Source organism: Molothrus ater, chromosome Z, assembly GCF_012460135.2.
Source record: "Molothrus ater isolate BHLD 08-10-18 breed brown headed cowbird chromosome Z, BPBGC_Mater_1.1, whole genome shotgun sequence".
In the NCBI taxonomy this organism is placed as follows: domain Eukaryota; kingdom Metazoa; phylum Chordata; class Aves; order Passeriformes; family Icteridae; genus Molothrus; species Molothrus ater.
The window spans coordinates 29,169,402-29,191,563 of NC_050511.2; the positions used below are offsets into that span (position 1 = coordinate 29,169,402).

The window sequence follows — 22,162 nt, forward strand, 5'->3', positions numbered from 1 at the left end:
AAGCAGTATCAAGGAGCATTATATTACTTTCATACATGCCATAAACCAAGGAAAGCAGTTAACCATTCTATCTCTTGACAACTACGATAATACTATTTATTTGAACATTATGGAGAAAAAGCAAAAATAGTGTAAAGCAGAAATTAGCATTCTTTACTTCATTTCACTCCACAGACTTGTGTTGGGAACTAAAACCAAATCACTTTAGTGTGTCTACTTGTTTTAAAACCACACCCATGCCTACTTTTAAACCCACATATATCCAAACAGATTTCAGTAATGTTACACAGTGGTGAAGTTACCAAAAAATATGGTTACAGGTATGGATGAGCCTAACTTCTATGCCGAATTCTACCTTAAATTAAGCAATTATTTATCCTTTTTGCCCTTGCTTACATTTTTTCATATATGTTCTCATATTTCCAACATACACTTTTACTGTAGAGAATGACAGGACAAAGAACCACTAACCTGATCTGTGATTAAATCCATTTAATACCGTGGGAGTATGTGCATAAATAAAGTGAGCCATATACAGCACACAGCTCTTCTTACCAAGGACTGCTTACATATAAGCATTGTCCTTCCACAAGGAAGCTCATTTTAAAAAAAGTCCTTCATTAATCTACAAAAGACAATTTTATTTCTAATACGTAAAAAAATTTCTCCTCTCTCATTTGGTGTGTCATTTTGTCAGCAGCCATGAATGTTCAGCTTTTTTGAAGTAATTTCAGGGAATCTGGTTATATGACTCCCAGCACCTAAATTTATTTTTAGCTACATGTCTATAAACAACTTTTTTCTTCAAAATTATCCTCAGAATTACAGATAATTAGTAAAAGATAAGAGAGAAGAGTGAAGAGTGTTTTACAGCCATGCTTTTTTTTCTGTATTATTCATATTTTATTAGCCAATGACAGAAACCAGGGACTAAATTCTAGGCTGTAAACCACAGAAGATGCATACAAGCATTCTCTTACGTATACTGATGCAGCAGTAAGGGGATCTCTGCAAAGTAAAGCTGACTGGACTAGTTTTTATCATTCAGTGGATCTTTGCAATCTCTGTCTGGGCAGTGTATTTGCGATGCACAAGTGTACAATGCCTTCATACCTCTGAGTTGTGTTTAAAATTGCAACTATAAAACTATTGACAGTTCAAGTAAAACTACCAATGCATATTATATACACCCTCAGTCCGTTACACAAACACAAAACAGATCTATACTTGATTTATATATACAGACATCCAATATCTGATTTATTCCTGTTTATTCCACTTGAGACCTAAGAGTCTGTACATCTGAGAGTATGAAGTAATTGTTGACTGCTATCTAAGTAATCTAATATCATCTCACTCCACTGATGCTTACTCAATTATCAGCTATTTGACTACTAGTCACACACCAAGCCCTCTCACATAGCTGTAACTTGCCATGGAGGCGTGCCTTACAACTGGTAAAATACGCATGAAACCTATAATTTGAATAAAGGGAAGCCACAAGACTTTTGAAGGCTAAGTTTCAGCTATACTTTCAGTTAAGAAGCATAAGAAAATTGCCTTAATGTTTCAACAGGAAAAATCTGAAAGGGAATTGCTGAACATACAAATATTTACACAGTCCTCCAGAGGAAGGCTTTGCATTTTTCAGTAAGTACTGCAGTATCTTCAAGCAAATACTGTAAAAAAATTATTAGTTGAGATGGACCATCTGTCTTTCAGTCTACAAACCATTAAGAAAAACAGAATCATCATCTTTACAACAAAAAATAGAAGATTATGGACAGTTTTGCCTTTCAGCACGTTTGATGGTAAAAGGAAACTGCTCACTGGGAAACAAAGAACTGACAAATCAAAATGTTAGGTCACCAAGTATCTAAGCTATTTGCAAACAGTAAGAAGGCAAGACATTGACAAGACAACATGAAGTACAAGGTCTCAGTGATAGAAATTTCTGAAAAATGGTCTTTGTAAGAACAGGACTTTAAAAACACACAAATACAGAAAGCCACGTCCAAATAGCCAAAACTGTAATTCTGAAAGAAGCTTCAGACTTCATAGACATTCAGACAAGCCACAGAAGTTCAGTATTAGCTTCAAACCACTACAAAGGCAAACAAAATCACAATTAAACACCTATGACAAGTGTCATTAACTGGACTCTCAGCAAAACATAAGCTCTCAGCTGCTGTGGCTTCATTCCTAACAGTGGAACTGTTTACACTGAGCTCCCCTCAGCAGCTACTAAATTATTAAACACATGCTACTACAGGCAACACCATAAACCTAGTAACACATCTATACCTCTGACTGGAGCAATCATCTGCCCAACACTAACAGAACCAAAACTCACACATGCAAGAGCAGGGCAAAATCCTGCTTAATTGTTTTATACAGATATGTACACGCATAAATCAAAAACCACAATAGTTACCTACTCATAACACCGCAGAAACTCAGTAGGTGTATTATTAACTACATCAGTGTGAAAAACACAGTAAGAATCTCCCTCAAAATTCTCAAACATATTAAACATGATGAAGAAATACAGCACACTAAGAAAAATATAGTGAACATGACCATGTCTGACAAATGGTTTCTATTAATGACATTTAATGCTTCGAAATATTAACACAGCTGTTTAAAAAAACCTAGCCCTGATTTTACTCGGACAACCTGGCACTGAAGTGAGCTTGAAGGTGTTGGAACCTATACTCCTGAAACTCCTGAACTCAGAAGTATCTGCCTGAATCTCTTTTGCCAGTTTATTCTCTGAGAAGAAATTATCAGGACCATGTCTCAATAAAACCTGACTTACTCTGACAGACATGGGATTTAAGAAACTGAATTCAGCTGAGTAACAGAAAGATTTAAATGGAAGCCTATACCTGAAGAAGAGAGAGTCAATATCCAGTTAAATCTAAATCTGCTACCACTGCACCTAGAGACAAAAACCACCAAAATAGCACCAGAGAAATCCATTTCTTTGTTGCTACACTCATGCAGTTCTCTAGACACAAGGAGACAAGAGAAGCTGTCAAGCAGGTCTCCTTCTCTTCTTTTCATGTGGAAAACTTCCTGCTATGAAAAATGGGAAGTGGTTGAAAAAGCAAAGATTTCACAGAGAACAAAAAGACATTGTTGTATCCTATCCAAGACATAAAAGACAGCACAGAACTTTTTAAAAGACAGATAGCCTAGACTTGCTCAAATACCTCAACAAAGGCAGCACGTGGACAGACTCATGAGGAGTCATGAGTACACCAATGCCTGTACTCAAAGACTGCTTTCTAGATACTGATACATAGTCAAGGAAATCAGAGATCAATCCAAATGGGCACGCCCGTAATTCATAGCAGAAGTAAGAAACCATGAATTAAGTCTTTGAGATTGCAATGACAACTGGTTGCAGAGGGGATTTTTACAACCTAACAAATAAAAGTATCCAATACTGATTTCAGTGACATTCTAAAAAAAAAAAGACCAGTTTAGTGAGTCACTTTCACAATTTTGAGAGCTCACAACCTCAGATATATTCTCACAAGATGAAGCAAGAACTGCTATGGAAAGTTGCATTTAAAGAACAACTAAAAGACTCATCCCAGAGAGAGTGAAGTACAGTATGAAGTAGACATTGGTATTTGTTCAGAAAGACAAATTTCTCTTTCCTAATCTTTATAAAATTGTAGAATTGCAAAATCAAGATGGAGAACTACTTGGAGAAAGAGATGGGGAAGGGACATACCCAGTCACAGCTGTGAAATTGTCACTGATTATATGGCAGTTTTGCTTTAGTGCGAAAATTCTGAGGTTGTAAAATTTCACTCCTTATTCTTGAGTTCAGGTTCATCCCATTCCCAAGTTCTTCGTTTTCAAGTTTTCAAGTTTTCAAGTGTTCTATCTATTAAATACAAAATAGAGTTTAAGACCATTATCTGAGCAACAGATAAAACCTGCAGGAAGAAACCTCTGCCTAATTTTATGATTGGCATCTGCAACATGAAGTTAATCCAGGAAAGAAAAAATTTCACACCCAAACAGCAAGCTCTTCACCTCCTAAAAAAATGACAACCAAAAAAAGGCTGAAAAAGCAGTTTGTCTGTTTGTTAAGAGTATACACCTCTGTTAAGCACTGGTTACTATATAAACACTTCTAGCAACTTGATTCTATCATCATGGTAAAAAAATCTTACCATACTTTTCTTCTATACATGACAATCTATTATCATTTTCTTATTAATCTCTGTCTCTCTAATCTGGACTACTGCAGAGATTAGCAAAAATGAAAAAAGAGTTTTAAGGCCTCTGCAGCTTCCACGGTTTATATACTCCACAGTAAAAAGTACAAAGACTGATTGAGATTATAAATTCAAATTGCTTGAAGACATAGAAATCCACATCTCTAAGAAGTCTAGTAGTTATTTTCATGCTTTCTAATACCTTTGGAATAAGATTACCCTTGTGCACTAGATTAATAAAGCAATCCTATGAATAAATCAGCAAGGCATACAGTCCTAGTAAGTGTCATTTTAGGGATTACATTGTCCAGAATGACATATATCTGTTCCATCAGATACAATCAAACAGATGAAGAATAAACATTTCCTTTTTATATAAACACAGTATTTAATTCAGCCCCACACTGTCCAAAACTAAGCTAACCAAAATACTATTGCTCAAGACCTAATACTCTGTTTTTTTCCAGAGTCACTGTAATCATACAAAATCAAACCCAAAGAATGCTAGGATTCTTATGGAGGTATGATTGCTCCTGCAGGCATTCTCTACCACCTGTTAGCATTACAAAGTACAACGCTCTCTTCATAGTCTGCTTCCCTTGATGAAATTTTCCTCTCATCAGTATACTGATACTTCATGCGACCATTTAAGACACATTTTGAAAATGTAAAATGGGAAACAAGTGTAAATTCTACATATTGAACTGAATGGCAACAACCACTTACACTGATTATACACTTTTCTTTAACAAAACAAAATTGTATTAAATTATCATTATTATCAACTAAGACAAACAATTCTTTAAGTTGATATTACAATTTTTCTATCACATGCCACATACAGTAGAAAAATTCAAGGCTTTTCATGTCAATAAAAAATAATATCCCAAAACCACCCAAATTATCAAGAAAAGTAAGAAGATCAATTTCACTGTTTGGAAAATTCTGTTAATCAAGATTCATTGATGCACTTAATGGTAATGAGCAAAAGTCCATTCTTTGTGCAATAGGTCAAAAATTAAAGAAAAAGTCTAATAACAGAATTCATCTTATATAGATAGTAAAATTAATTGGTAAATAGTGAATATTTATTACTTAAGCAAAGAGAGTTTTCCAAATAAAATTGATGGCATGCTGCCAATAAGTAGAACACATAGGCATTTGGCAAAAGGCCATTTCCTTGATGCAAAATTGTTCTCAGGTTAAGTATTTCTCTTTACCAAAATGCTTCTTACTCCCTAATTTATGAGATACTATAAATCAACTTATCAGATGTTTTATTAAGCTTTCTTGTCTGGATTTGATTTTAACCATGGCTAGGATTACCCAAGGTAAAAGTCTTACCACTTATGCAAAAGCACAAAAGCACTATGGATCTGATCCAAATAACGCTGATGGTCAAATGAAATCTTTCTCACTGATCGCTGAAGGCTTTCAGCCTACTAGGACAACTCTTCTAAGGCTTGACAGAAAAGTCCACCTATACCATTAAGGTACAAATTAATAAAAACAATTCAAAACCAGTTTGCAAGCTTAACAATAAAGCAGTCTGGGATTTTTGTGCACCTTTCTCAACCAATTTTTTTTAAAGTTAGTCACATCACTGTGGTATCAGGAGCAAACTTCAACAGCTCAGGGAAGGCAGACAGTCCAAAAATAAAGTCTGAAAGTCTGACCTCAACAAATGCTTCTGAAAATACAGCTAGGAGTATGTAAACTATCCATCTTTATTAACAATATGTATTCTGATTCCTGAATTAAGGTAACATTATATGTCATCAAAGTAAACTCTTTCTACCTGATGAACATCTACCCTTTCATCACTGATGGATACTACTCTGCTTTGGTTATGCTTGCTGAAGACCACTATTTCTTCCATGGGGAAAAAAAAAATCCTATTTTTGGGTCAAAAACGAAAATATGTTCTGAAACATAGTTGAAACAATTGAAATGAAAAGTCCAAAGTATCAATTTCAAACCTCTTAACACAGGTTAAAATAATATAAAAGATTTCTAAATGAAATCACATCTTCCCATTCACTTTTTTGTAGCTACTTCTGTGTGTTGCTGTGAAACAATAGGGCACATTCACGACCAAATTTATCCTTGCTATTCACAAATCTACTTATTCTTTCTCACTAGTATGAATAGCTTATGCAGCAACAGAAGCTCAGCACTGAACATTCCTAGTTTTTGTGTGCTTTTTTTTTCCCTAAAGAAATGCTTGGGGAAGAGGCATAAGGCTGTAAATTCCTATCCTCCATCAGTAGCACTGACCTCAGAGAAAACCCCACAACTGGCTACAGGCATTCAACATCCATCATTGCTCCTGAAACCTAATCTTTCAGGGAAGGACAGCTGCACTGGGCAGTAGTTAAGCAGCTTTCTAAGATACACTACCATCCTAAACAAACAAAAATAAATAAATAAAACTTCCTGTCCTACTTTCTGATCAGTGTTTTACAAATCTTTCATTGCATGTTCTTTACATCAAATGAATGACTTTCAAAAAATTAAGCTGTTTGCTTATTAAGAAAAAATAGTCAAATTCCAGGAAGTGTTAATACACAGTACACACGTAAACAGTATTTTAACAAAAAGTAGCATAAGAGGTAAAGCAATTATGTACCTGACAGTCACAATTACTGAAACCTAGGCAGAAAACACTTGGTCCTACAGCCAACCTTTGAAGAAAAGACCTCCCTGACTTCAATAAATTCTATAGTGGAAAAAAGCCCATTCCTAAATTAAAAAGAAAATAAAATTAAACAAATGATTAACAGAAGTTTAGTAATACAGATGAACAAGACAAATTAATCATGTCTCTGCGTTAGAAACGGTGTCATGTGTCTACTTCATAAACCCATTCTCTGTGGCATAAAGAAGATGAAAATATGGGATAGAGTACAGAATTCTGTATGTATTTTTGTGAACTTTAATAAGATCAGTTTTATCTTTGTTTTTATAGGAAAAGGGGAAAGGAGTGGGGAGGAATAGGAAGGCAAGGAAGAAGAGAGGGAGAGGGAGAGAGAGAGGGAGAGGGAGATGGAGAAGGAGAGGGAGAGGTAGCAAAAAAATGAAATAGTAGAAATAGCACTCTATTCCTTGTACACAAAATTCAGCTTTTTTGGCAAAGTTTTTTAAAAACAATATGGCCTACAGATAGTTCCAAAAGCAATTAACATTTTTTTAAATTTAATCAACATTGTAAAGCAAGCAGAATTACTGTGTTCAAACTCAGCAAAGAGTGATTTTCTGAGAATCAGAAAGACTAAGACATTGCTAACAGAATGTATTTGAATTTTTTCTTGCTGAGTCAAAGCAAGTATCAAAAAACCTAGATTTCTAGGTAAAACCAAGAATAAGCCAAGGTAAGATGCTGAGATCAAAATGGGATTGGGAAAATTTGTTAGACAAATTCATATTTATTTGCAAATTCATACCAAAGTCACATTTGTTTTGGTCATGTTGGTACTGACTATATTCTTCTTAGGCATCACCCAATTCCGCAACCTAAAAAGCCAGATTTTATACACTATTTACTGAACTCTGACTTACAGATATGTAATTTCCAGAACACTAAGGACTGTAAAAGAAAGAGCAATAAAATTGTTGGCATAACTCGATATACCACATTTGATATACTGCTTGGGAAAAAGGCGTGCATTATCTGACCACAACAATATGTGAGCAGTTTGGCTGGCACTAACCAGGACATCCATTTTGATTGTCTGCAAATAATAAATTAATTTGTATACCCGAGGAGTGACTTCACTAACTGGAAGATTACTGAAAAACTAAAATAACTGCATTGTGCTTAAATATGAAGAAGCTCAAGGCATGACAGTATGCTATTAGGTCATGTCCTCTCATACAATAAATCGAAGTGCCTGAAATTCCATCGTTTTCTGTTGAATGAGGAGGACATTTTCTGCCCATTCTTTGTATTCAAAGGAACACACAGAACCCCCACCAGAAATCAGATATCAAGTATAAACAGAGAAGCTGATTTTAGAAAAAAAAACCTCTATATATTTTGAAACTCTACTGCAAGATAATCACATAGTCTTTTTTGTTTTTATCTTTCTGTAACTGTGCTATTAAGGTCATGAAGAAGCCTGTCACAGCATGTAAGCAGAAGACACCTAAAGAGGTAAATTTAGGGAATATCTTAGGGAAGTTCAGACTATGTATACCTGCTGGTGTAGCTGAAAAAGAAGCTCACAGTATTTTGTTTGATTTGCCGCTTTTACAAATGAATTGAAAGAACCTGAATAATAACTAAGTTCTTAAAAGCACTGCATATTTTATTCAGTTTAACCTAGTTTTTTGCATGCAAACAATTTTTATTATTCTGCATTTCTCTTATTGGCATTTTAGCTATCCACTTCTTATAGGAAGACACAAACATGCTATGTTTAAGGTAAGTACTATCAATAAACTACCGAAAGTCATCTGAGCTTATGAAATATAAGGTGAAACTGTGCAGAAGTAAATATGGCCCTATTAATGCCCAGTCTCTTAAAAAAACAAGTGAAATGAAGCTTGTTGGAAAGGAATTTATATGCAAAGCACTCTCATGTAACCCTTTTCTAAATCATCAAATTTCTCCAGCTGTACTGCAACCTTCACCATAGCAGATCATAAGGAGAAGTAAGCTTCCTCTCTGCTCCTACATGGTAAATTCCTAATAGTATTCAAATAAGTATTTTTAAACACATATTCTTGCTTTAGGCTGCCAATTTGCCAGCATACATTCATTGACTAGCTTTATTTAAGGCCTTTTCCAAAGAATACAAGGATTAAGCAAATAAAATACACTTACAGAGTATGTGAAATTGAGAGTTTTCATAAAAATATACTATGTTGACTATGTCATGACAACTGTTACTAAAAAGAACTATAGTGAAAGCAAGCTCCTGTTACTATAGATGGCATTATGTGACTGACACCGAACTTAAAACCAGCAAATATCTATACCTTTTTCTCAACTCTTGTTAGAGAACAAAAGCTTAAAAATCACCACAGTCATATACAAAAATGAAAGACAATGATTCGTAGATCCATACCGTATTAGTCCTTTTGATATCCGAAGCACAAATGAATTGCCTATCCTCTGCATTTCAGAGCCACCGCCTTGGTTTACTGATAAGCAGCAAGACTTACACTTTTGAACCAACGCTTATCATCTGAGAAAACCTTTAAAGTAGATTTCATTACATTTCATCAAAACTTTACCTAAGGCACACACACACATTTCAGAAAATTAAGCTCAGTCAATATTTGCACAACTGTTGTCAGCAAGATGAGAAAAAACCCTCTTGCTGTAACTGGCCCAACACCGAACGATATATAAGACTCTGGTGTTTTAAAAGACAGCTTATAAAAAATTAACATACCATAGGGAAACTGCTTTTTGATTTTATGACCTTACTGTGATTCAGCCTGAAAATCCTTCCAAATGAGAATTCTCAAAGAGCTTAGTAATGGAAGTTCATTTCGAAGGAAATCCAATATGCAAATATTTCAGCTGTGCTCTTTTACAAATTATCTGCCTTGTTTCAAAAACTGAAAACCAACAATGGAACAGTGCAAGTATACTTGAACTTACTGCTTAATGTCTATTAAGAATGCTATGGCTGGTGGATTTTATATTTCTGAAACCGGCACTCAAGAATGTATCATGCATCTTCAGCCCATGTCCCATAAATGCTGACTACACTCCAGCCAAAGCTTTGGAGCTGACACACTCTCAAACTTACATAACACTTACAAAGCTAGTTTAAATACACCATCAATCTATGTCAGTTCCTGCCTTGTAGAAATCCTGTTTAGTTTATCTTTTAACCCTACACTTGCATGGAACAGTACCATTACTAATCTAATAGAAAAAACACACAGGCAACAAATCTGATTTTCTCAGCTTACAGAAAATATGAAATGCAGAAGACACACAAATCCAACTTCGCCCAAAATTTGCACCTTCTGAGTCATGTTCACCCCCATCTCCCACAGTAATCAGGAAAGGAGGGATGTTGGACACAATACAGGAATGGGGAAACAGATGAAGTAGGGCAAAAAATAAAAAACTAAGTAATATGCAATTTGTACCCACCTCCTAAAAAACTGCCATCTCATTTACTAGAAAGGAATGAATTACTGGCATCTTTGCTTTTGACATTATGCACCTGTGTAAAAAATGCCTGGTGAAAGTGAGCATATGCCATGCACTGGTATCTGCTCTACGAGAGCAGTTTATACAGGCCCCTAGTGGCTCAGTACACACAGCAGCAGATGAAGGGGAATTCCTACTCTTCAGCTTGTGTAGTTTTGGTCCCTGCATTCCTCAAACACAGAAGCAAAAGGCAATGTTAAAAATGAAAGGTGAATTGCTGAACAGACTTAAATCTCCAGATACTTGGATCTTTACCACATCCCCAAGTAGATTCTTGCACACCCTCTCCTAAGATTAGGCACTGATTTCCTAACACCCATTGAGTTTGCTGACTGCTGGTGGTTTGAGTTACATAACCATCACAGCACAACGCTTATTCGCATTATTCTTTAGCGCTTGTTTTAAAAGTAGTATGACTGATGGGTCTAAAAGCAGGTCCTAAGAAAAATTCCTGAAATCTAGATATAGCAAGGTACCATTTTCCTTACCATGCCTTACCACTCCTAACAGCTTGCCATAGCACACACAAACCATAATGAATTTCTTAGTATCCTCTTAAGAGTAGAAGACTTCTACTAAGACAAAGCTTTTACTGCTTTAAGTGGATACAGAAAAGCTATACATCATTTTTGCATTGAAAGATATCTAAATATACCCCACCATATTAAGACAAGTGACAAAACTAAATTGGAAAGCTACTCATGTAAAAAGTATCTCATTAAATCCATTTCTTTCTGTGTAACACTCGGTACCTTAAAAATCCCTTGCGAGTATATTTACAGCTTTTAGCAATTTTGACTGAGCGAAATTTGCCAGCTGAATTTATTAAACTGACCAGTTTGTCAATTTCACACATTAAAAAAGCAGTAATAGCTCATCTCATGAGAGGCAATTTAAAGAAGCAATCAAAAAATTGGCATCTAAAGTAAGATGCAAGTACATATGATCATATTTAGGACAGGGGAGAATCTTTTTTTTTTCTTCAGAGTTGCTCCATTCATAACAAGAATTGTAGGATTCGTTGCTCCCAGCCCAGGAGAAAATGATGTCATTTACTATACACTTTAAGAGCAAGAAAAGAAAGTATTGACTGTTACAACATTTCAAACCACTAGCAGATACCAGAAGAAGGAAAAATATGATACATACATTTTTCCATCTCTGTATCGAAATTCCCAAAAATGTCCCAACATTACAGAGAAGTTGCTTGTGCTTGAACAATAGGTATGTTGGAAGCGATCTCTGAAAGGCTGAGAAGACAATCATAGCTTCCCACATTAATCCTAAGTTTAAGAGAATACAAGTGTCATCACAAATACTCTGCAAATAGGAAACTCGAAAGTAAATCAGCATCTACAGACTTATGCCCAATGTAACGCCATCTCAGGTGACAAGTGAAGGAACACATAAAACCCTAACTATTCTTTGTACATAAATTAACCCTTCTACGTGTGTCAGAACTGGGAATATGGACATCGAAATCACGGCAGAGAAGCTGCCATCCTTACACGAGGAAGTAATTGTACAAAGGCCAGGCAAAAGAATAAAATACGCATGACAGCAGTTCTGGAGGAGTAATAAGGAGAAGCAGGCATTCAAAAGCCATACATGCAAAGCTGAGTGGTAATCACTTAAAATTGAAAGAATACCGATCTGTCCAGAACTGAGGGGACAGATATTAGGCAAAACAGGGGATTCCGTGCAAGAAAACAACTGTTTAAGAAAACAACAGTCTGGGAGAGCCCGGCTGCAGCAGTAAGGAGTGCCTCCTTGCATGGGCAGACGGCGCAGAGGGTGCTGCTAAGTTTGCTGAACAAATTCAAGAACCCCTTTGCAAACGCTCGGAAAACTGAGTTTCCAGCCCGATGTGCTTCCTTTCAAGTGGCTTCGCGAGAGTAAACAAAGAAATTAAAAACCTAACCTGTGAAAATCTTCGCATCTCCGTGCCTCCCCGCTCCGCCGAGAGACAGCAGGAGGAGGAGAACGAGGAGAAGGAGGAGGAGAAGGAGGAGGGAGCCGTGCTCGGACGGGCGCCCGGGGTCCCTACTGGCCGCTCACCCCCAAGTCCCTTCTCCAGCGCCAGATGCCTGGTCTCTCACCCTGCTACCTTCCCCCATCTCCGAATCCGTTAGAATAAACAAAATAATTAATATTAATAATTCGTTCGCCAAAGCAAACAGACAGTGTATAATTACCGTACTCCCCTCTCCCCGCCCGCGCACAGCGGCACTCAGTGGAAACGTCGACTCCGATCCATCAATCGCCCTCTCCCTGCCCCATCCCCCGTCCCCGTACCGCAGCTCCCCTCGCTCCCCGAACAGGCCTCGCCGCCAGGCTGAGACTCGCCGGGGAGGCGCGGGGAGCGGGCTGGAAGCTGCCGAGGGGAAGCCCTGGGGCACCCCACGGGAGAGTTGTGCGTGAGGGACATGTGTGCGGGCTGCGCGCACACGCACACACACACACGCACACTTCTGGGCTCACACACACAAACGCGCCTAAAGAGGCGGCAAAGAGGGAGCGGCGGCGGAGGAAAAATGGGTCAGGAGCGGGGCAGTTACCTGGTCATGCTGGCTCCCCCGGTCCCAGCAGCAGCCTTCGCCGCTGCCCGCCCGCCTGCCGCTGCTTCCCGCCGCCGCCGCCGCCGCCACCTCCTCCCGCTGCTCCCGGTCGGCTCCGGGGCGGCCAATTTAATCCGAGCCCCGCTGCAGCAGCAGCAGCTACGGGCGAAGCCCCGCCGCTGCTGCCTGACGCTCGTGCGTGTGTCTCACAGTGCGGCGCCGGGGAGCAAGAGAGAGTCAACGAGAGTCCGAAAATCCAGCATCCAGAAGAGCCAGGTCCCCGCCTGCCTCCCCTTGCCAGCGCCGCCTCTCCTCCGCGCTGCTCTGCTCCGCTCTGCTCTTCTCTTCTCCTTCCTGCGGCGGCTGCTGCTGCTCCCGCTCCCGGGCGCGCTCTCTGTTCCCCAGCTAGCTGCTCCGTTTCCCCTCCTCCTCCTCCTCCTCCTCCCTCTCTCTCGCTCTCTCCCTCTCTCTCCTTCTTCCTTCCCCCTTCACTCTTTTTTTTTTCTTCTCTTTCCTCCTTTTCTTCTCTTCCTTCGTCTTTTCTAACCGATTCTTTTGCTACAAATAAAAGCGAGGTCTCCCACCCACTCTCCCGCCTCCCTTGCTACAAAAAGTGCAGCGCAAACAAAAGCGAGAGAAGAGGGCACAGGGCGGGTGGGGTGGTGAGGGCAGACACGGGGAAAAAATCCTAGAAACCGTCCCCGAGAGTCGAAACGTGAAAAACCCTCCCCCACCACTCCGCTTCGCTCCTCTGGAGAAGAAGGGGGACGCCGTGGGGACACCGGTAGAGACGACGCTCTCCCGTTTCGTGGGTTTGTTGTGGGCTTTGGGTGGGATGTCTGTTTGCGCTTTTGTGTATGTGTGTGTGTGCGTGCGCCTTTGCTTTTTTTGTTGGGTTGTGGGTTTTTGTGATTATTCTTTTTTAATCCTCTTACGCTGTGTGGATCACAGGATCCGTACAGCCCCAAGAGTCGGGGAGAGCCCGCTGCCGCCGTCCGTGCCTGTGCGTGTGCGGGCAGGGTGGGGGGGTGCGGAGCGGCGACCCGGACAGCGCCCGCCCCATCCCGGGCCGCGCGCCGGCCGAGCTCCGGAGCCGCGCGCCGCACGCACACCCGCGCGCCGCCGGGTGCGGGGGGCGGGGCGGTGACGTCACTCGTAGCGGGCCGGCGAGGGAGGGCGGGGGGCAGAGCGGCGGGGCGGCGGCCGGGCCCGCGGAACTTCCCTGCGCCCCGCTGCCCGTGCTCAACTTGTGTGCGCCTCCGCGGGCAGATGGTTAAACCGACCGGGGTGTGCCCGACCTGCCGGTCCGCGAGAGGTGTCCCAGAGCGACAGTGTGGCAGAGCGGTATTTTAGTGGCAGTCGTCTTTGTGTATGGCAAATCCCAGATTTTTTTTCCTGGAGGATGGTCAGGTTCCATGCTGAGTGGCACCACGTGTTGCTTGGCACAGTCGGTGGCTTAATATTGGGCTAGAACAGGGTCCGTCCCGTCTCTTAATCTTTTGTCCAGTCCTCTGCAGAGAAGGAACGTAGGTTGGAATAGTAGGCTTTAGGTGAAGAGTGCTTTGGAAAACCTCATTGTAAGCTTCTAGGCGTCTTCTTTGGGAGCCTGGAAGATACACCCCCCTGTGACAGCGTTCACGCCGTGTAAAATGGGGGTAGAGTGTCAGTATAAACGCAGTAAGTGCCAGTCAGGCATTACCGTGTTGGGAGCCCATGAGCACCGATGCTGGAAAAGTTGGCTTTCCTGGAATAGAAGTGGTGGAGTGAAGCTCCGGATGCACTGCTGGCCCCAGCGGTGCCTCTTGTCCTGGGTTCCACACCGACTGGCCGCAGCCCCATCAGCTGCGCAGCGCCTGATCCTGGAGTCAGGCTTGTTGGCACCTGCTACGCTCATTGCAGGTCATTGCTCCTTTTCTGCAGAGGAGAATGATTTGGGTGTTTTCTATCATCCTCTGGAAGCTAGTGCTGCCAGCATGAAGGCTGACAAAAGTGAAAATAAACTTTGTTCTCCGCAAAGCCTATAAATTGCTGTCTTCTTTTGATGCTGCCAGTTACACCATGAAAAATGGTCACCCAAATAATCTCACACTTAAAAGAACACTAATGCTTTCCAAATAGTATCTTTCAAAACACCAAGTAACCTTGTACAATAATTACTTTGTATGAAAAGGTAAATATATGAAATGTGGCACAGATGATTACTTTTTATCTTGTCAAAAAAACCTAACTATTCCGTAAAAGACTAGCTTTTCAACAAGCAACAGTGTCTTCAAAGTACAACACAAATCAAAAGCTGGGCAAAATGCTACTCGGTCTTTATTGCAATAAATGTTGGTAAAGAAAGCAAGACTTAAATCACCTTTGCCCCCTGAACTGAAATGGCTTCAAGGCTGCATTTTGCTTTGAAATGGCAACATTAAATAGATATTTTAGGTTTTAATGTTGTGTCCTAGAAGTTCTTATAAGTAACTTAGCTGTTTTAGTGCCCTTCATGCTGTGATCCTTGCATGACATTGAAGAGTTGAGCAATAAACTCATGTATTTTATATTTTTAACATGGTATCACAACATGGATGTGAGGTTTGAGGACTACATTTAGCTTTGCTTTTTTTTTTTAAAGTCATAAGCAGGTTATGTAGTTCTTCCTGCAGTTCAGTCAGTCAGAAATGAATGCATCACATTAGGAATAAACATATTTCTTTTTATAGAAATATTTAAACCAGATCTCATTATTTAAAAAATTATGTTTTTTAGTGATGCTACAGAAAAAAAAAAGATAAGAAATTACCCTAAATTAATGAAGAACCATTAAAACACTGTATATTTCTGCTGATGCATTGCATATCAACTTCTGTTATCAGTAGAATAAATTTTGTATTTAAGATAGTAGTGTACACATACACATACATTAACCTATATATGTGGTTTGTTAATACTCCTTTAACATTCCTTTCCTTCTAAGAGCAAATTACACAAGAGGCTTAATTCACATGTTATAAACTACTCATTAAGGTAGATTTTTTCTGCCCCCAAACGTAAAAAAATTCGAACACAGCATTCTATACTGGTGTTCTATTTCTGCCAATATTGCAGCAGTACATTACTCTATGGTTAGTACAGCACTGAACTAGAAATACATCTACACACTCTTTAAAATTGAAATGTTTCATGTAAAACAATGATCTCTAAGATAGTACTTAAACTAGAGTTGGAAGATAGAAATATTAGTGAGTTTTTTGGTTTTTTGCTGTGGGTTTTGAGGTGTAAGGAAGATTTTTTTAATTTGGAAATAAGTATCATGTATTCCCTCTGAGGTTTTCAAAAATATATCTTTCTCATGTCATTCCAGATTAACTGTTTAATTCTCGTTCTTTCTGCTCATGCAGCTGTTTTCAGTCTTCTCACTGCACACCAGCAGTGAAAATCTTATGTGAAATGCAAGCTATGAGGGCAGGTTTAAATCTCAAAAATTGTAGCAAAGGAGAAAGCAAAATTAGTTGCCTGCTGTTCATCTGAATACTTACCTGTGACCATACTCTTGAATAACTTCTACCATAGCTCTTCAAAAGGCCAACCATAGGCCTTCATGTCTCAGCCTTGTGAATTTAATGTATTAAATAGTACTCTGTTCATAGTGGGGAGTGTTATTTTCCTTTCATCTGTTCTGTCTTGGATTGTTGCTTGCATTCCCGATAAATAGCATCCCACAAAGCTCTTTAACACAGTAGGATATTCCATTAACAACTGGAACCAGTGGCCATTGAGTCAGTACACAGCAAAATCAGGAAGGCAAGGGGAAGTAGGTGAGGTGTATCAGAAAGGTTGCTCTATAGTCTCTCCCTTTTTTTCTGTAATACATTACTATAGCCATATTTTAGTTATTTATGATTAACGTATGCCAAGCTGTCGGCTGAAATCTAACAGGTGATTTGTCACAAAACTGTATTAATACATATTTTAGGCATTAGCTTATGAAATGACTATGAGAAATGTTCCTGAGTTGCCGTACTGATATTTGAAAATTCTCATTTTTAGAGCGCAGACACTTTAAGCTCCTATTTTTAAGGTTAATAAAACACTACTAGACAAGTAAACACATGTTGCCTATATGCAAAAATTTATTCTGCTAATTCAGTTTGTGTACACATCTTTTAAGTGCTGATTTAGTATCTAACTAGATACTGTCAATAGTTGTCTTTATTTTGTAAACATTTTTGATTCCTATGTATCTAACTTACAAAACTTCAGTAGTTGGGGACAAAGGTATGGAGAGAAAGGCGATTTTCAGTGCAGCTCTTTATGATAATTTTTGCCACATCTGCTATTTTTTTCCATGCTGTCTGAAGGAAATGAGGCTTTATACACTTGTGTGATCCACCTGGTAGCCAAACAACTTCTGCATGTGCCAGCACATTTCAAGTCCATTGCAAAGCATTCAGGTCTCTTATTCTACAGGTCTTAAGTCCTGTTCCAATTTTTCCTCTGTGGAAATAGATATTAGAAAGATGAGGGAGATGAGCAGGCTGGTTCTCACACTTGTCCCAGCTTATTAATTGGTGGGACTGAACCACAGACCTAAATATAGGTCTACCATAGACCCAAAATGGCATTGTAGTGGGATAAGGTGATGTAGCACATTAACTCAAAGCAAATTAGGTTTAATTATTTCTGCTTGTCAGGGAAGAACTTGCTGTACTAGCTATTTGGGGCTTTTTTGGTTGGGTTTTGGGGGCTTTTTGGTTTTTTGGGGTTTTTTTTTGTTTTGTTTTGTTTTGGTTTTGGTTTTGGTTTTGGTTTTTAAGTGGAAAGAGCAAGAGGCCAGTAATTAATCATTGAGCAAATGGAAACCTCCAGGGGCTTGGAGATGATGAAGCAGGATTAGCTTTGTCAAAGCGCACTAGAGTGTGTTCCACAAACTGAAAATAAACAGCAGCTTGTGTAGGGAAAGCTGTAAGTAAGATTTGTAGATAGAGGAGGCAGCTTTGTCTTTTACTTCTGTACTATTTGGAGTATCTCAGATGGCGTGAGAACTCTGCTAACTATTCAGAAAGAAAATACTTAGAATACAGAACACAGTGTGGTGGTAGTATTTTTGAAAATCTTGCCCCTCTCCCCCTCCCCCCCTCAGTGTATATATATACACACATATAAAATGTATGTATGCACACAGGTGCGTGAGGTCTATTTCAAGATTTGTCGTCATTTTGAATATGATGCAGTAGACTGAGTTTTTTGTTTTGGTTTTTTTTTTTTTCTTCTGGATTCAAAATGTAGAAGGTACCACTACATTTCAAGGACAGCAGAAGAGAGCTAGGTCTAGCATGTCAGAAATATTCTCTAATTTCAGCAGAGGAAAATAGAATCCAGTGAAGGAAAATTAATAGCCAAAAAACAGCTTGTTAGTTTGAATCTTTTGCAACAATAAACCAAAAATTAGACCTCATACATTACTTAGCGTGTGTGATTATTTAATGGTTCTTCAACATTCACCAGAGATACTAAAAGCACCATTTTGCATCCATAGGTCAGAGATCTCTGTCTGTATAACACTGCTTGATCTAAATCTTGATACACTTCTTGATGTAAATACTGATAAGTAGCAGAATTCACATACTTTAAAACTCAGGAACAAGAGGAAGATACTAATACCATAATTGATTCACAGAAATTGAACATTTGTTTATCTTTGACTTGAACACTGACTTCTAGTTTCTAAGAAGACATTGCTGGTCAGTAAAGAAAAGTATCCAGAAATGCTTCCTACAAAACTGAGGATCTCACAAACTAACAACAACTGGTCAAAGTGAAATCTCATTAATCTGAATGTTCCCTCCTGCAAAACATCAAGGAGATTCCAGACACATCTTATATGGCAGTGCTGTGCTGTCAGAGCACTGAAAAGGGGGTAGAGGGAGGAAAATTAAAAGTCTTCATTTATTTCCCAAACTTGAACCTTTTGCTTCTTGAATATAGGGGTGTTCTGGGAGAAGCTGCTCAGTCACCTGAAGGGGAGAGTCTTTCTCCATTCTTCTCATGTTGTCTCCTTTGTACTGGTAAATCAAGGGGCATAGACAAGCACTGGCAGGCAGGAAATGTATTGTCCCAGCAGAATGCTGGATTACAACTCTCACAAGATAGAATGTGAAAAGGGAAAATGAAAATATAGAATTCTTTTTGGCATCTCTCTCTTAAAGTACCTTACAGTTAGTATTTGAATGTTGCTATTGCTGTGGGCCCATAAATATCTCAAAAGCAGCATAGATAAATATCTACAGTACTAAAAGAAGGATTTTTTTTGCTAGAGAGGATCCTACCATGCTCTCTTGGCTTTAAGTAAACTTGGATGGCCAAGTTTGAATTTCCAATGATTCTGTTCAATTCTGATCTGAATACAAAGACAATAATTTTTTCCCTCAACATAAGTCCCATTAACTTCAGATAATGTGTTTCCCAATTAAAAATATAGAAAAGCATGTATGTATATATTTATATATATATAAATATGACTAGTGTTGTCCCCATTACAAAAAATAGTGTCATATTTTATAATTATGTTTAAGTAAAGGTATTTAGGGAAAATCAAATTATTCTCTCATTTCTTAATGCAGTTGCTCCAGAGGAAGCTGCAAGTTTAATGGCAGGTCAATCTAGATAAAACATCCTGAAGTATTTAGTATTAGTCTGAAGTCTGAGTCTCACTAATTGACCACTTTTCATAAGCATTGTATTCATCTTATTTTCTGTTTTAAACATAAAATATTTCAAATTCTGTGAATTCTGATATCAGGAGGAAACATTTTTACATTATGATTTTGACTGACCTATGTAAACAAATTACTGAATTTTCACTGGAACAGTAAAAATATTTTCCTTATAATCATTCTGTTTATATTACCTTTTCATTGTTTCAGTTTATGTTTCCTTCCATCTCTTTTATTAATCACTAAATGCATGCCCAGTGAGCATTTACTGTTACAGAGTGTGGTATAGAATCTATGCATTACCACATCCTTTTATGGAAGACTTTGTATTTTGGGCAGAACAAGAGGTGTTAAAACCACATTATCCAAACAAATCTGTTCACCACACAGCATTCTCTAATCATTTTCATTCTCAGCAATTCAATTAAAACAGAAATTAGGACCATGAGAAAAAAAAAATCTATATTTTAGCCAAATAGCCTATTTGTGAAAAAGGAACGGAAAGATTAAATCTGTTGTATTGAATCCAGATTATTAACAAGCTTAGATGCCAAGTCCTTTTTCTTTCAATGTTGAAAAGCTCTTTCATGCATTAGACTAACCCTGTGAGGGAAATCACTTATTAGTCACAAGGGGTTTTTCTCAACAACAGAAAAAAAGATTTTCAAAGTTCTGTAATAAAAATGACAACCCATTCATTATGAACTTCAGCAGACACCTTTTTCTTTGATACAAATATATTTCAATGACCTCTATGTATTTTTTTAATAGGTACAAGCTAGCACAAACATGAACTGGTGGCAATCAGACTCACATGGTAAGATTTTGCTGGTGTTTTCTCTTTTGGTTCCTTCTCTGAGAAGGCACAAAGGACACAATAGGGGCAATAAAATTCAACTATAGTGTTTGTGGAATGATAGCAACATGTTTCATATTTTTAATCTCAAGTAGGTTCTGCATATTCAGGTTGCAGGTATGTATGCTTAAAAAAAAAGTAAATAGAAGATTTCTTCAGACTTTCTTTTACTTCCCTCCTCTGTATTTGTTTCTGTGAAATCTGATTTTGCAAAATAAATGTTTCTTGGCTCCCAGTGAAGCTTTACATTCTCTTAAAACCAATCCCATACAATGTCTTTTTAGAATCATCTACTTCTTTCATTTTCTAATGCCTCCCTTCTCTCTGGCAAGTGACTGTACTTTCTTTTCTTTAAATTTATGTTTTCTCAAATGTCAGCTTCCCCAGCATTACAAGACCCTGGGTTACCCTTTCATTTGTTTGCTCTTTCATTCCTTTCCCTTTTTTTCAGATCTACCTTAGTCTCTTTCTTAAATGCCTCTGTCATGAGCTTTTTCTAGCTACAAATCCTTCCACTTTCCATTCCAGAAGTATACTTGTGCTTATGTATGTAATGGGGAACAGGGGAATTACATGATATTTCCTCATCTGTGTTTTTTGAGATCCCAGACAGGTCAGTAAATTCTTGCTCAACACATTGAGGAGGCTGTAGCAAAGTACTGTACAACAGTTATATATTATTTTATTGCATCCAGTATGTACACTCTTCCAGAGAATATCCTTCAGAAGCTGGAGGCACTGAGGCAGGGAGCAGTTCTGAACACAGGATATCCCACTGAATATTTCTTCTTGATACAGCATTCAGTTTCTAAATGCTTGGTTGGTTATGCATTTCTCCACTTCTCCCTGCCTAGGTCCAATTCATTTTGGTTCTGCAAGGTGTAAAAATGATCTCAGAAGGAGGTGACTTATAGCTAAAATTTGGAAGCTGCTTTTCTTAAAGATTTTGAGGATGTGGAACATCAAAGGAAAGGAAAGGGTCTTAATCTGTTTCTGACTAGTAAATAGTCACAAATATGTCATATAGGGGGCCTTCAGGAGCAGTAGTAGATGGCATTACCTGTCCTTTCAAGAACAGCAATGATCTTGAGATCAGAAAGATTAATTTTAATGTCACTGATATGATTGTCCCATCTTTTCACATAATTAAGGAGGTAGAAATCTCAGGATTTGTCTAATTCTGTGTAAATAACATGCCAAATCTCAGGGCATTTATAACAGTTTGTCCCTACAGACTCTGCAGTAAGCAGCATCTGGTTTTGTGGACTCACTTGAGCAGAGACTATTTAAAAGGTGTAGCTTGAAAGAATATTGTAATCTTTTTTCTTTGCATGCTGATTCCTAAGGTGGCAAAATGCAGTGATGACAGTGATGATGAGGGTTCCTTCCTGTAATTATGCTTTCATCAACAATGTACTGAGTACTATCAATATGATCTGAAACAATAAAGTTTGCTATCAAGAGGTAAATCACTGTCTCATTCCATCACATGAATTGTCTTTTTTTATGCAGATGCATACGCACACACACACACAAACACAAGGCCCCTTTTCTAAAGAGGGTATAGAAAAGAACAGGACAAACTTGTGATGGGATAAAGTACTTTCAGTTGGGACACTTTCACATAGAATTTT

General features: G+C 38.5%; 1 protein-coding gene and 1 long non-coding RNA gene across 9 annotated transcripts in view; one reads left to right on the forward strand and one right to left on the reverse strand.

Moving 5' to 3' along the window:
* The window catches only part of PTPRD (protein tyrosine phosphatase receptor type D), a 1,172,279-nt gene that overhangs the window by 349,240 nt on the left and 800,877 nt on the right, over nt 1-22,162 (reverse strand). The gene's annotated exons all lie outside the window — the stretch shown is intronic.
* LOC118699144 (uncharacterized) overlaps nt 13,641-22,162 on the forward strand; it is a 62,155-nt gene continuing 53,633 nt past the window's right edge. Inside the window, exon 1 of one of the 2 annotated variants that reach the window (XR_008508946.1) lies at nt 13,641-13,755. This is a non-coding gene — a long non-coding RNA (uncharacterized LOC118699144). Of the gene's footprint in view, nt 13,784-22,162 lie in introns of both variants that reach the window. The other variant, XR_004982035.2, reaches the window with a different exon arrangement.